The 17,022-nt window shown below is 36.2% G+C and overlaps 1 protein-coding gene and 1 pseudogene across 1 annotated transcript in view; one reads left to right on the top strand and one right to left on the bottom strand.

Moving 5' to 3' along the window:
• The window catches only part of EYS (eyes shut homolog), a 1,591,612-nt gene that overhangs the window by 705,821 nt on the left and 868,769 nt on the right, over positions 1–17,022 (bottom strand). The window lies entirely within an intron of this gene.
• LOC132500400 (NADH dehydrogenase [ubiquinone] 1 beta subcomplex subunit 6-like) lies at positions 946–3,608 on the top strand (annotated as a pseudogene).

Genomic DNA, 17,022 nt, shown 5'->3' on the forward strand with positions numbered 1-17,022 from the left:
TATCTAGTTCCTTCCTACGTTTGGGAAATTCTCAGCTATTATTTCTTTAAATAAATCTTTTCTTCCTTCTCCCTCTCTTTTTTCTTCTGGGATACCCATTACCTTAAGGTTGCCTTTCCTAATAGAGTTGGGTGGTTCTCAAATAATTTTTTTCATTTTAACAAAGTATCTTGGTTCTCTTTCCTCTTCTCCCTGTATCATTTCTAGACTTCTATCTTCAAACTCATTAATTCTCTCTTCCATATGGTCTACTCTATTGCCAATGTTTCCTAATGCATTCTTTGTCTTGTTTTTTGAATTCTTCAGCTCCAGAAATTCTGTTTGGTCCTTTTTAAGAATTTCACTCTCTTTGGTAGAGTATTCCTTCTGCTCATTAATTTTATTCCTGAGCTCATTAAACTGTGTTTCTGAGCTTTCTTGCAGCTCACTGAGTTTCTTCAAGACAGCTATTTTGAATTCTCTATCAGATCACAATCTTCTGTGACTTTAATTTTGGCTTCCGGAGAATTGTCATTTTCTTCTTGTGTTACAATGTTATCATGCTTTTTGTGTGATGCTTATTTAGTTGCTCCTCTTCTTGTACATCTGAAGTAGTGAACACCTTTCTTTTAGGTAGTGCTTTTTAAACTTTGATTTAAGCAGTTCAGCAGGTTGGTAATGAGAGTCTTTTCTTTTGTGTATCAGTAGGTGTCACTGTAGCATACTTTTTCAGTTTCTCTTCCCTGTGCTTCCTCTGGTTCTATTTGAGAAGCAACACAGTCCACCCTCGGTCTCCTCTGCCCGAGGTGTCTCTGGTGCCCTCATCATCACTGATTGTCACTCCAAGGTTCCTGGTGTCTTTCTTCCCCTGGTGACACTGCTGTCTCCAGCATCACCCCTGGGTACGCTGGAATAGTGTGGGCCTCCACTGTGTTCAGGGTCTCCTTCTCGGGCACCACCACTGCAATGGGGGTCCAAAGTCACAGGCGCCACCCCGCCAAGAAGGACCAGGGTCGTGGTCCTGCTGCTGCTGCCCAGGTCCCCATGGCCATGGGCACTGGGTCCCAGGGGCCAGAGTCACGTGTGCCTCTTCCCTTCTGATAGCAAGTCTTTGGGGTTTGGGGATCCGGGACTGTGGCCAGGGGGTCAGGATCGAGGCCCAGCGGGCACCACCTCTTGTATGTTCCAGTCCACTCACCTTCAGATGCACAGATGTGTGGCCTCCTTAGCATCATGTTGTGTTGGGCAGAGTTGTTTCCATTCTACTGGCTGTAGATGGAAAAGGAGAGATGAGGGGAGTGTCTTCTGTCACCGTGAAGCTAACCTCTATTTTTAAGATGTTTTAAAATAAAGTGAGCAATGTCCTGATTACTTTAATAATTTTATTTCATTACTGAATTGGTCTCATTTAGGACAACCTAAGTGGGGATTTACCACTTTTTAAAAATTATGTCTCCTCATTCCCAAAGTATTTATGAGGCTGAAATATAACAGGGAAGATATGTTTCTGGTGACAGTATCTCGTATATATTTAAAGTCACAAGATCAAACATTAGCTTCCTAAAGCCATGTGATTTAGCAATACAGCCCTAAACACACATGGCATCACCTCACAATTGATTTGAACTGGAAAGACTGAGTTTATGGTTTTTAAAATCATATTTGCCTTCCTCTTTTCTGTTCATTATTTAGCTCTTATATGAAGAAGATAGTGTTGATTTTCCAGATTGGCAATATGGAAGCTCTGAAACTCCAGGCCCACAATGATGTCTGTGTTTGATGAGCAGTACTTTACTAGAAACCCATTTAATACTGCTCAAACCACACAGAACAGCAAGTATATCGACTGCTTTGTATCAAGTCTCACAATAATTAGGCTTCCTAACACACAAATGAATTAACTGAAGAAACCTTAATAGCAACTACATATTGGAAAGGAAAATTCCTATTTTCTTTCCATTAAAGCCAAAATAGACCAAGAATCAATGCACATATAATGCTATTCTATACATCAAAATGTTCACTAGATATAAATTGGAAATATTAGTTCTATTGTTATTTTCCTGTTACTCTAGGCAAAGAGAAAATTGTGTACTGCCAGATTTTCAAAACCAAAGTAACTTCTGATTATGATATGTTTAAAATGCCATGGACACATTTTAATCTGAACAAATTAGACTTCTATATCACTTAATAATAATTTAAATTTTAACTGATTTTTAAAATTGGTCTTCTCTCGAATTTGGTTAGATATTAGGGGTCTAATCACATATTCCTCTTACCTTCTGTCTTTATTAAACACTAGTGGAATCTCAATAGAAAAAAAAACATCCAAGTATAGGCTCTATTACAGTGTTAGGTTTCCAGACAAAGCCAGAAAACATTATCGGAGATCACAGCCATATCTCTGACCTCCCACCTTTAACTCATGATAACCAGGCTCAATGCATTCTACTTACCTTCAAGTTGAAGGTAAAGAAGCTGGAAAATAGTGTCTCACCACCAAATTCATCTCATCCTTGCCATGCAGCCTGCCTGGGAATATAACTTGCCCAGAAAGTCCTCCTGCCTGGAGACTAGGGGCACAAAGGCTGTTGTATGTGAAGATTGTCATGTCCAAGAGAAAAAACAAGAATGGATGGGTGCATGCATGACCTGTGTAAGCACTGACCTGTACCATACATAATGAAAGCTAATTCATACAAATGAATGTCACATTCTGATCAATTTTACCTACCCAAGTGGAGGAAAAAGCAACAGTATGGACAAAGAAGTGAAAGCTGTGGAAAGAGTATTCCTTATGCTGCCTACCAACTTGTAAGGAGAGAAGTATCTTAAGCTACGAGATGAAACTGAAGAAGGAGATTGAAGCAAGATGGTACCCTGACTCACCCCAGTTTGCTTTCTGACTCCATTGGAATAAGCATACTAAAGATACAAAAATATTTGGACACAATGAATAAGAAGCTATTCATTTAATTTCTGCAAATAGAGTTAGGGATATAATACTTAACTTTGTTCATTATTTCACAGATTCTACTATACTTTATAATTTTATTGTCATGTGTTTAAATATCTCCTTTTATATAAACCTGTGAAACCTGGACATAACAAAGAAATTACATTCAGCTTCGATAGAAGCACCCCCTCTATAACAGCACGCTGCTCCCTGGTTTCCTACAAGGTCGCTTTGCAGAGCGGGAGCTAGCGTGACAAGACACTAGCTCGGGGGTGCACCATATCCTACTGCCTTGGTATCAGCAGCCACGGGGTGTACACCCCACAAGAAACTGTGGCCTCAGCAGCTGTGAGAGCTGCGAAGGCGACCGCTGGGTGAACCGGTGCTTCCCCGGTGGAGGGTGTGGCCTGTGAAGTAATTCTGGAATAAGTTTTTGCAGGACGGGGACCCCTGGAAGAATGTGATCTATAAGACATACTGACACAGCCTCTTTGCTGTTACTCATGTACTGGCCCCTGTCTAGATTATTCATTATTATCTCAAATATCATATGAATACAAAACCATATGCCATTGTTGAAAGGAAGCCAAGAATATTTCTAGGAGATACAATTCTGGAAATTGGGGAAGTAATCCCACCAAGGAAACAATTTCCTGATCAGCATCATTGAAGATTACTTTTAAAATTTCAAAGGTGTTTGAGTCCAAGTTTGTTGCTACATTACCAAACTTACTGATATACTTTTTGGAAAAGTAACTTTAATAAAGTTTACTCAGATTAAAAAAAAAAGTGTCCCCTCTTTTCCTGTGATCCCAACCTCACTTCACATAGAAAGTTCAAGGCTGAATTCATAGCTAGTACATTAGTTGTGAAGGCAATCCCGTTAAGACTAGGTTCTTTCTCTTGAACATGAAAGACATTTAGAATTTTATTAAAGTTCTCTAATTCAAGTGGTATTACAGAAAATTCAATTAAATTAAACCTTTTTAAAATTATAAACAGATACTGGTAAACAAAGTGATCACTTATCTTCTTACCAAAAAATATTTGGACATGAATCTTCCTATACAAGATGTTTAAAATGAGAAACATAATAGAAAATTATGTTATGTAAAGGAAATATTTGAGGAAAAACTGATGAGAGGAGAAACTGAAGTCTTCATAGATCTATTGTATACCAGTGAGAAGCAATAGTTTCAACACTTCAAAATAACCTTCATAAAAAATCTGTCTATCTAATTGTTCAAATTATCCATTCCATAAACACACACGCACAAAGTAGAAGAGACCGTCTATCATACAAGGAAGTTTCTGGTGAAGTTGGAGAGGGGAGTGAAATTTGATTTCCCTATGAAGATCATAATAAGAGACTGTCTATATCATATTTTTTGTTTGTTTGTTTTCAAATTGAAAACATCTTGTTTCTTAGAGATGAAAATCAATTGAGTAACGGTTGGACTAAATGATTCTAAAACATGGAGACTCAAGTGAGGACAACAAATACATAGAAACTCAGGCAGGAAAGGGATCCCCATTCTTTCCTTTATCTCCAAATTTAGAAAAAAAAATACTGGTCAATTATCTACAGAATTTTATTGGGGTCAGGTTTCTATAACGAGTGTGCTTTGTTTTGTTTTGCTTTAAAAAAAAATAATGAAGAGCTGCTACCACAAATAAAGAGGCCAGAAGGAAAGGACTCATCTTTACATAAAGTGGTAAAGGAATGTAAAGAGCTTTTCACACTTGAAACAATTCCTGAATAGGATTGGTGTTTTTCTAGCCTTACTGAAGATTAGATTATGGTTAGATTATGCTTGCTACTGTTTAGATTATGCTTACTACTGGTTGGATTATGCTTACTACTACTCTAGTAGTTTGAGTGTCTAACATTCTGAATGTCCATCCATATGTTATAATGTTAGCAGAGGTGTAACTAGTGGCAACTTAATGAAACTGGGTGTATAACAAAAAATATGTGTTCTATCTTGCTTTTAAAAATATTTTTGTAAATGAAAGAAAGAAGCATATATCTGAAAAAACTGTGAAATGTTACAAAAATAAACAAGAAAATTATTGCCTTTAGTCACTCATATTGATTAAAACAATGTAATATTGCTGATTTAAAGCTAAATAAAAATATACATTTTAAATAAAACAATGTAGAATAACTAAAAGAGCAATGCTTTAGGGTCAAGAACAATAGGTGCTTTTTCCAATGTAAAATTCTAGGTAGTTGTTCACGCTTTAGGTCTCAGTTTCCTCATCCCTAAATTAGTTCTGTATAGAAGAATAAGCTCTAATTTGTATTCAAACCCTAAAATGATGTGACTGGCACAATGTCTTCTCTCTTTATTCATTTTCTGTAGGCTTGGGCTCAAGTTGTTGCTGTATTTTTAGAAGATTTAATACCGCAGATCAGTGGCTTTCAATCCTGTTGATCTCAGAACTTTCTTATGCTGTTAAAAGTTATTGAGGACCCCAAAGACCTTTTGTTTCTGTGGATTACATTACATCACATTCAGGCTTAGGCAATCAGTGATGCAAAGTGTCTCTTTCCAATTGCTACCCTGGCTCTACTCCAAGCCTCTCTTCTCATCAGTACTAGAGGGACTCAACTGAGTTTTCAGGGAAAAAATAGTTAATTTCCTTACTAGTATCTTTAGATTAAGCACTGATATTCAGCAGTTGCTATTATCCTGCTTTTTTTCCAGAGTTTACAACTTTTTTCGAGGTTATTCTCTAGACAGGTCTTTGCTACCTTCTCAGAATGGATCAATAAGATATCATTTCTTCTGTCTCTCTTACATAACTCATCTTTACTCCCTCCTGTGGAAAGAGGTTGCAAATTTTTGTTCTGGCAACTTGAAAATAATAAGAATGTTGGTTTTAAATGAGTTTTCTTTTTAAGTTACAGAAATTGTAAATTATAAAAATTACAGTTTCACAATTACAGAGCAGTGGCAAGACCCTAGCCTGTTTTTTTTTTTTTTCTTTTTAATGGACATGGTTATTCTATCATCCTCAAATTTTAGATTTAAAAACGTTTTTCAGCCTTGTAGGAAATTTGAATGCACTATGTTTCCTGAAACAGTCAAATTTTATCCTGGAAGTTATTGCTTCTTCATGATTTGTCTGCCTGACAGTGTAATAAATTACTTAACATGTAGTCCTTGGTCAAAGATTCATAGACATTTCTTGGTGGCTATTGAATCAGAATCCCCTCCTCCCAGAATTCACTTACCCCGCTATTTTTGAAATTTCATTTTCTTTGAAGTGCAGGATATACCTGTACTGTAGTTCTTCCTTTCACTCATGGTTGCTATGGAAACAAACCTGGATTGTATCCAATGAATTTGACGAGATTAGAAAATATAGACTGTCGTCATGGCTACATTAAGATAATAATCAATTCCCATTCTACAGTGTGCACACTAATTAATATAATATTGTGTGAAATAATTTCTCTCTGGTGACAGTGTAGTATGCAACTATATATATCAAGGAAGGCTGAGACCTTCTCAGGAGCAACTTTATATCACAAAAAATAATCATGAACAGATGGCTATTGTTCTGCTCTAGAATGGTAACAATTACACACATATGTGATATTTTTAATAATTGCACATAATAAAAAAGAAAAGAAAAACATAATTACAAACTTTTTGTTAGTTTTAGTTTTGCAATGACATAGGCAAAAGCTAAGTCAATTTATGAAGACTGGTGTGTCTAATTCCCTTCTACCACACACATTTTGATAAGGGCATTACTGTTTTCAATGAACACTGAGAATAATGGTTTTTTTTTTCTTCTTCACTTTATTTCAAGCAGACTTCAAATAATCACTACCAGTATGCAAACATTTACTGCTAGACTAACTTTCCTACCCGGTAAATTTGAATATCAATTATAGAATTTAGGAGAACCATATAATAAACTTTAGAAAGACAAATACATTCAAATTATTTGCATCTACAAAAAGTGCAGAGGGGAAAATATCATACAATGATATAAAACCCACATGCAATTTCATGAACAGGATATTTTTCAATGAAAATGTTCACGAATAATTTTCAGGAACTATCTTAATTTTTCAAATATTAATGAAAATTCAGGTTATCATGTATATCATGTACATTGAAGAGATATTCATAACATGAAAGAGTGAAATTCTTAGTGAAAATGTTAATATTACATTTTACAATCTGAATTCTGTTATTTTTGATATGATATATGAAACTCTTAAAATTATAGAACATAATTCATTTATGAATGCTTTTCTTTTCATTTTTCCTTAAGAAGATAAAGATATACTTGTTTGGGTTGTCTGATTATTTTTTTTTTTTGATATTGAGCTGCATGAGCTGTTTGTATATTTTGGAGATTAATCCTTTGCCTGTTGCTTCATTTGAAAATATTTTCTCCCAAACTGAGGGTTGTCTTTTTGTCCTGTTTATGGTTTCCTTTGCTGTGCAAAAGATTTTAAGTTTAATTAGGTCCCATTTGTTTATTTTTGTTTTTATTTTCATTACTCTAGGAGATGGATCATAAAAGACCTTGCTGTCATTTATGTCAAAGAGTGTTTATCCTATGTTTTCCTCTAAGAGTTTTATAGTGTCTTGTCTTACAATTAGGTCTTTAATCCATTTTGAGACCTAAATAGACATTTTTCCAAAGAAGACATACAGATGGCCAAGAGGCACATGAAAAGCTGCTCAACATCACTTATTATTAGAGAAATGCAGATCAAAACTACAGTGAGGTATCACCTCACACTGGTCAGAATGGCCATCATCAAAAACTCTACAAACAATAAACGCTGGAGAGGGTGCAGAGAAAAGGGAACCCTCTTGCATTGTTGGTGGGGATGTAAATTGATACAGTCACTGTGAGGAACAGGAATGAGGTTCCTTAAAAAACTAAAAATTGAACTACCATATGACCCAGCAATCCCACTACTGGGCATATACCCTGAGAAAACCATAATTCAAAAAGACACGTGAAGCCCGATGTTCATTGAAACACTATTTACAATAGCCAGGACACAGAAACAAGCTAAATGTCCATCAAGAGACGACTGTATAAAGAAGATGTGGTACATATATATAATGGAATAATACTCAGCCTTAGAAAGAAATGAAATTGGGTTATTTGTAGAGGTGTGGCTGGACCTAGAGTCTGTCATACAGGGTGAAGTAAGTCAGAAAGAAAAACAAATACCATATATTAAAGTATATACATGGAATCTACAAAAGTGGTACAGATAAACCTATTTGCTGGGCAGGAATAGAAATGCAGACATAGAGAACGGACGTGTGGACATGGGGCAGGACAAGGGGAGGGTGGGACAGATTGGGAGATTAGGTTTGACATAAATACATTACTGTGTATAAAATAGATAGCTAGTGGGAACCTGTTGTATACCACAGGGAGCTCAACTCAGTGCTCTGTGATGACCTGGATGGGTGGGAATGGGGGGAGGAAGGGGGGTCCAAGAGGGAGGAGATATATGTATACATATAGCTGCTTCACTTCATTGTACAGGAGAAACTAACACAACACTGTAATGCAATTATACTCCAACAAAAAAGAAAGATATACCAGAAAAGATTATACAATACTGAAAGAGACAGACTTCATTTAAAAAACAACTATTTAATAAAATCAGAAACACTTCTGTGAAAAATTGGATTACAAAGGTGATTATTAGTGCACTGCACCAAAAGTAAATGTTTTATATTTTATTATGTTATAAAATCAAAATTCATATTGAAATTTTAAGTATTTAGTTGCAAAATACCAAAATCTAGGTCAAATGCTTGGTCATATCATGGGGGAAATTCATCTGATCTTCAATTTTGCTATTTTATATAGTAGGCAAAAAGAATCCTGTACAAATAAAAAATAATCATCTCCACAAATCAACAATAGTTATTTATATAAAACCGTTTGTTTTGTCCAGTTAAGATCATAGTGTAGCTGAAACTCAAGATTCCAAGAAACAGAAGAGAAAGTCACTACAACTATATGTAAATACATACTTATCAAAAAGCTGAACATCTGATCCTAATGGAGGAGTCCTTATAACAAAAACATTGATTTGTTTACTTCTTTCTTATTGGTCTGTGAGCGTGTCGCACCATCTCAGGATGATTTAGGAAAAAGAGTAGTACTCAATTAAAAGGGCTCTGGAGATATATTATTTCTTCATGTTTTAGTTCAATGTATTTAGTGTGATACATAATTGAGTTCCAATATAAGACTATCACTATCGTTTCCTCTTTTTAGGCAAATAGATGGTGTGCCACTGATTAGAGCTGGAAGGATATGCAAGACTGGGTTCTGGGCATAAACACTACACCAGTCAGCTACCCTGGCCTCCCTCGCTCTGCCAGCTCCCTCAGAACCAGGGAGCTTTCTGAGAGGACACGGAAAGGCACACACAGTGGATATCTGCTGTTTCTGCCTTCCCTGTATCTACTGCTCCTTATTCTCTAATAACAGCTGAATTTTGTTTTTGGCACTTAGCACTTATACACTAAATTTTTGGGAGTGTTAAGCTGTATCACCTTCCTGACCCCACCTATGCAAATCAGATGCTAGCTTCCTAAAGTTTGCATCTTCAGCTAAAAGACATATAAATCAAGGAATATTTGGAACATGCCCATGGGTATGGCAGCACCTAAACACCATCATTAGTTCTGCTACAGTTGACCTTCCTGAAACGTGTCCTTTCTGAAATCTCTTCAGATTTTTCCCTCAATATCTTTTTGATAAAAGCCCCTTGGTGTATGTCTATACATATACACATTTATACATATACACATATGCACATACATGTGTGCATACATACACATATGTGTGTGCACATGTAGTATGTGTGTGCATTTACTAAATTACCCAGCGTTGGGTTCTACTGGTTGTAACAAAGACCTGTATTTATAATGAAATTCTAAAGAGTTAGAATATATTTTATTCTGTCAGAGGGTATTCTATGCAAAATGCCACCAACAAATAATGCTCAGAAAGATAGGAGGGGGATTTAGAAAGGGCAGTAACAGCCAGAGTAGGCAATGCGTTTAAGAAGCAGGGGAGAAGAAGGGTAGTAAACACTGTAGCGAGATTAAAGGAAATGTGGCTGAGGAAGGTCACTGATTTTGAGAATGAAGACGGTGATGCTGTCAGAGAAAGTTGCCTATGCCGATCCTCTCAGGGAGGCTGCCCTTTGTCGAGGTTCAGGGGGGAAGAGGAAGGCCTGGAAAGGAAATGAGAAGAAAAACAGGCAAAGAGAGGTTTTAAAGATATTATAGGGCATAATAGATGGAGCAAATATGTAGAAGAGGTTTAAAGAGTGTAAAAAGATTGAAAGAGAAGACAGCAAGGACAGTCATAGGGACTTGTCCAGGAAAAAACAATAAAAATAGAAGCAAGAGTGCAGACACTCTAGATTACAGGTCAATAATTTTTTAGAATACAAAGGCTTTTCGTGTTTAAATCATTCCAAAATGATGTGTGAAATAGCTTTATCAAAAATAATAATAAAATACTCATGACGTACTCTCAATTATTATACTTGTGCATTGTTTTGTTACTTTTTTGTAATGTTTCTGAAAAATAGAGACACCTTGAAAAAACTATAGATATATAACTCCTAGTACTGTTACTTTGATTCTACTTAAAGGAAAAAAAAAAAAAAGAAATCTGACCAAGACTGACCCAAATATCCCTACATAGTATAGCTTTTTCTACTTATACTTTTATAGAAATACTTTGATATAGTTTTACTATAAGATACTTATGAATCTGAAACCCATTAGGGAATTCAATTTAATTTTAACTATAAAATAGCCAGGTAGACACTTTTATGATAAGCAATAAAAAATTCATGAAAGAGTATATAATTGAATTAAAAATGTATTAGCTATATGTGAGCTGTTCTGTTCTCTACCCAAGAAAATGTAAAATTGGTAAAACTGTCATTGACATACTGTTTTTCTTTTCTTTATCAAAATATTTTTCCATTCTTCATTAAACAACTCACTTTTATATTTTAAACTTATATTCTATGAAAATTGAAATGATAAATTAGTATCTTACACAGCAAGAAAAGTATTTACTTACTTTTGAATTTTGAAACATAAAATTGTAGCATCTACTTTATGTATGACAAACTGAGCAGAAAACAAGAAGAAAATATTTTCACTGCCCCTATAACAAATGGGTGAGTGCTAAATGGATAATAAATAATGGACAGTTAATGGATCACTAATAGATATCTCTGAAGACAATTCCTCAGGACAAGGCAACAAAGAAAGGCTTTAAATCTTCATGAATATTATAGGATATTTATAAGAACAATTGAGATATCTATATAGTTGGAGGGCACTTTGTGAAGAAAGGTATCAATTAAGTGAATGTTGTGATCCATGTAAATTTTTGGTATGCTTAAAGATGAAGTGTTTTGATTAGCACGAAGTGAAATTGTAATGGTCAGTGAAAGGTAAATCTTGTGGGACTTTCAATCCAATGAGAAAGACTATAATTTTGTCCTACAGTGGTAACAGATGAACAATTAAGGTCTTAAAATGGAAAGTAGTGCGATTGCTGCTGTGCTTTAGAAAGGACATTCTTAAGAGAAAGAATTATGATGACTTTTAACATACCTTACACTGAATCCTTCCCCCCACGAATTTGCTTAAAACTATTTCCATGAATATAGTGGTGTTTATAGAGTGGTGTTTCTCCCATGAGAGCACAGCCCATGGTAGGAGCTCTCCTACGCCTCTGATCTCTCTCTGGCCAGGACAGTGCTTTCTTCTTGACTCCTTGTCAATATGTAAACTCAGGTGTGAGTGAAAATCAAGATGTCAGAAGAAAAAAAAAATCATTGGGAAATTTGTTATCTATATAAGATGATGACTTTCAATGTTAATTAGGAAGTCCAGGGGAAAACAAGGAACAAGTAGATAGAAAATTAGGAAGCTATGTGGCACCACCTATCTTGAGAGAATGAAGACCTTTCTTTTACCCATCCTAGAGAGCTAGAGCGTGGCCATGTGACCCAAGCATGGCCAACTGAATGCTCCTGAATGATACTTAACATCTTGAGAGAATGTGCCAAAGGCAGAGGGTCTGAGATAGTATCAGACTGACTACATTACACTAGTGTCTAACTGTGGCAGGACTAGTGATAACATACCAAGTAAATGTCCTTGTGTCAAGGTTTTGCTTATCTTGTCTTCTCTTGCAAAGAGCTGCTTCTCCAGCAATCCTGCTGGTTCTATGAGTAAATGTTTTCAGAGTCAGGTTCAGTTTAACCCTGATGAGTAAAGCATTTTCACAACATTTATGATAGAATTTGCAGGAGTGGATATGATTTTCAAAGGAAAGACTATAGAGAGACTCAAACTTAGGATATCAAAGAGGCAGGAGAATGAGAAAAATAGAAAAGGGAACACAGATTAGGTAAGAAAAGCAGAAGTGTGGAAAGTTTTATTCACAAAAATAAGGAGTAGTCACAAATATCTGAGGTTCACAAATTTTGCCTTGCACATTATAAATAAGTGCAAGACTGTTCCACCTTTAAATTATATTTGAACATTTTCTCTACTGTAATAGATTTATTTGTTCTATTTTATTTTCTAAATAGGTCTTCAGAATCTATAGCTCAAGAGATGACTGCTGCTTGATTTTCCATTACTTTTAGTTGAATTAGTTATAGCTATGAATATGATACTTGAAAACAAAATTGAAATGTAAATTAGTACTTAGCATAATGCATTTTGACTGCACATTTTGTTATAAGCATCAAGGCAGTATTTCTTTTTTTAAATTGTACACAGATTTGGATAATTTTCCACTCTTCAGTTGATCAGTAAAATATAGTCTCAGTTTCAATATGAATAAGAAAATATCTTGACTAAGATTATAGATTCATTTGTAAAAGTAAGTAAATGGGGATGCTTTGTTTGTAAAAGTAAGTAAATGGGGATGTTTTGTTTAAGTGCATTAATGATTATGTATTTAATTTTAAATGTCTATTTAATTTTATATGAGCTATTTATGTTCAATTCCTCAATTTCTGCTAAAAATTTGTTATGGAATCTTGCAAGTAAATTTCAGCACCCTTAAACCTTGTGATCTCAATGACTTCATATGGGTATTTTTTTCAAATAGATACTAATTTATGTAATTATCAAGAATCAGAGTTGATTTAAATGTTTATATCAACATATTAATCAATTCTTGTGTATATGTTTCATGAGCTACATATATCTGTACATGTGCACATTCATATATTGCTATATGTATGTGAGATAAAATTTTAGGCAACGTTGATAATGACTATATCTTAATCTCCACTTCACATAATAATAATAATAATAATAATAATTATTATTATTATTATTATTTGTGTGTGTGTGTGTGTAATGCAGGCCTCTCACTGTTGTGGCCTCTCCCACTGTGGAGCACAGGCTCTGTATGTGCAGGCTCAGCAGCCATGGCTCACCGGCCTAGCTGCTCCACGGCATGTGGGATCTTCCCAGACTGGGGCACGAACCCGTGTCCCCTGCATTGGCAGGTGGACTCTCAACCACTGCACCACCAGGGAAGCCCCACATAATTATTTTTTAATAAGCTAATTAAATACATTTTCAGTGCCACAAGAAAACATAATAAAGATAATCCCATTTTTATTTTTCAAAAAAATTAACTCTAGCCGTAACTATGCTTTATGGCTATGCCTAAATATCTTGACAACAATAATACTGAAAGTTTTATATGCTAATAAGAATGTGATTTACATTTATAGCCTAAGTTTAAGTAATTGTCATATAATTTTATTGTATATTAACTAGGGTTCTCCTTTTATATAAGTGCATTAAATTCCAGCTTTTAAAAGTCAACTAACATGGAATTAATTTATAATAATTGCATCATACATTCTGAATTTATACTCTCCATGCTGTTAAATGCTTCTATAACCATTAAATCAAATATTGAAGATCAAACACACTCAAAATATTGTAACTGTTTAATTACAAATAGCAGAATTAAATGAGTTACTTTTCCTTACAAACAGAACTGTACAATGGATAAAGAAATCATGGATTATCTTGAAGTTGCATAATTAAACAGGGGTTCAGTCAAACGTAGAATGCCAGATCTATCAACCCTTTCTTCTACACAATTATAATCTTAGGTGTATTTTGTGGAACACTGAGAGAAATAAAAATATTCACGTTTATACTTGGTTAAAAGGAAAATTATAATGGTTTCATAGATGTTTAGTCTAAGCAAATTTATTTATTTTCTACCAAATATTTAACTTTAATAGTTTCACACTGCACTTTGGTATGACACTTAGCTCCAAAATAACATGGAAAACACGTTTTTAATTTAATTCAATTAGAAAAAATGTAGGGCTAAAAGTAATCAAGAATTATTTGAAAGATGGCCGAGGAGTAAGACATGGAGATCACCTTCATCCCCACAAATGCATCAAAATTACATCTACATGTGGAACAACTCCTACAAAACATTTTTAATGCTGGCAAAAGACCTTAGACATCCCAAAAGGCAAGAAACTCCCCACGCACCTAGGTAGGGCAAAAGACAAAAGAACAAAACAGGGACAAAAGAATAGGGACGGACCTGCACCTCTGGGAGGGAGATGTGAAGGATGAAAATTTTCCACACACTAGGAAACCCTTTCACTGGTGGAGACGGTGGGTAGTGGGGAGGAAGCTTTGGAGCCACGGAGGAGAGCACAGCAACAGTGGTGCAGAGGACGAAGTGGAAAGATTCCTGCACAGAGGATTGGTGCTGACCAGTACTCACCAGCCTGAGAGGCTTGTCTGCTCACCCACCAGGGCAGGTAGGAGCTGGGAGCTGAGCCTCCGGCTTCGGAGGTTAGAACCAGAGAGAAAACTGGGGTTGGCTGCATGAACATAGCCTGAAGGGGGCTAGTGCACCACAGCTAGCAGGGAGGGAGTCCGGGAAAAAGTCTGGAACTGCCTAAGAGGCAAGAGAACATTGTTTCAGAGTGCACGAGGAAAGGGGATTCAGAGCACTGCCTAAACAAGCTCCAGTGACAGGTGCGAGCCATGGCTATCAGTGCAGACACAAGAGATGGGCATGAGACGCTAAGGCTGCTGCTGCAGCCACTAAGAAGCCTGTGTGCAAGCACAGGTCACTATCCATACCTCCCCTTCCAGGAACCTGTGCAGCCTGTCACTGCCAGGGTCCTGTGATCCAGGGACAACTTTCCTGGGAGAACACACTATGCACCTCAGGCTGTTGCAACGTCAGGCCAGCCTCTACCACCACAGGCTGACCCCGCATTCTGTACCCCTCCCTCTCCCTGGTCTGAGAGAACCAGAGCTCTGGAATCAGCTGCTCCTTTAACCCGGTCCTGTCTCAGCAAAGAAGAGATGCCCTTAGATGAACTACATGCAGAGGCGGGGCCAAATACAAAGCTGAATCCCAGGAGCTGTGCAAACACAGAAGAGAAAGGGAAATTTCTCCCAGCAGCCTCAGGAGAAGCAAATTAAATCTCCACAATTAACTTGATGTACACTGCATCTGTGGAATACCTGAATAGACAATGAATCATCCCAAAATTGAGGTGGTAGAAAGGGAACAGCTGTAGATTTGGGGTTTGTTGTATGCAACTGACTTGTTTCTGATTTATATGTTTATCTTAGTTTAGTTTCTTGCCCTTGTTATCACTGGTGGATTTGTTTATTGGTTTGGTTACTCATCTTTTGTTTTTATTACTTTTTTATTTAATAATATTTAAAAATTGTTTTATATTAATAACTTTTTAAATTTAATTTAATTTAATTTAATTTATCTCTATTTTTTCCCCTTGTCTTCTGAGTAGTGTGGCTGACAGAGTCTTAGTGCTCCAGCTGGGTGTCAGGCCTGAGCCTCGGAGATGGGAGAGCCAACTTCAGGACATTGGACCACCAGAGAACTACTAGGCCCATGTAATATCAACTGGTAAGAGATCTCCCAGAGATGTCCATCTGAAGACTAAGACACAGATACAATCAACAAGCAAGTTCCAGTGCTGGACATCCCATGCCAAACAACTAGCAAGACAGGAACACAATTTGACCCATTAGCAGAGAGGCTGCCTAAAATCATAAAAAAGTTCACAGCCACCTGAAAACACACCACTGGATGCAGTCTGGCCAACCAGAAAGACAAGATCCAGCCTCATCCACCAGAACACAGGCACCAGTCCCCTCCACTAGGAAACCTACACAACCCACTGAACCAACCTTAGCCACTGGGAGGAGACACCAAAACCAAAGGGGACTACAGATTTGCAGCCAGTACAAAGGAGACCCAAACACAGTAAGTTAAAAAAAAATGAGAAGACAGAGAAAATATGCAGCAGATGAAGGAGCAAAGTAAAAAGCCATCAGACCAAACAAATGAAGAGGAACTAGCAGTCTACCTGAAAAAAAGAATTCAGAGTAATGATAGTAAGGAAAATCCAAAATCGTGGAAATAGAATGGAGAAAATACTAGAAACGTTTAACAAGGACCCAGAAGAATTAAAGAGCAAACAAACAATGATGAACAACACAATAAATGAAACTAAAAATTCTCTAGAAGGAATCAATAGCAGAATAACTGATGCAGAACAAATAAATGATCTGGAAGATAACAGAGTGGAAATAACTACAGCAGAGCAGAATAAAGAAAAAAGAATGAAAAGAATTGAGGACGGTCAGAGAGACCTCTGGGAAAACATTAAACACACCAACATTCGAATTATAGGGGTACCAGAAGAAGAAGAGTAAAAGAAAGAGATTGAGAAAACATTTGAAGAGATTATAGATGGAAATTTCCCAAATATGGGAAAGGAAATAGTCAATCAAGTCCAGGAAGTGCAGAGAGTCCCCTACAGGATAAATCCAAGGAGAAACATGCCAAGACATATTAATCAAACTATCAAATTTCAAATACAAAGGAAAAATATTAAAAGCCACAAGGGAAAAGCAACAAATAACATATTAGGGAATCCCCATAACATTAACAGCTGATTTTTCAGCAGAAGCTCTGTAACTAGA

Source organism: Mesoplodon densirostris, chromosome 12 (genome assembly GCF_025265405.1).
Source record: "Mesoplodon densirostris isolate mMesDen1 chromosome 12, mMesDen1 primary haplotype, whole genome shotgun sequence".
Taxonomy (NCBI): domain Eukaryota; kingdom Metazoa; phylum Chordata; class Mammalia; order Artiodactyla; family Ziphiidae; genus Mesoplodon; species Mesoplodon densirostris.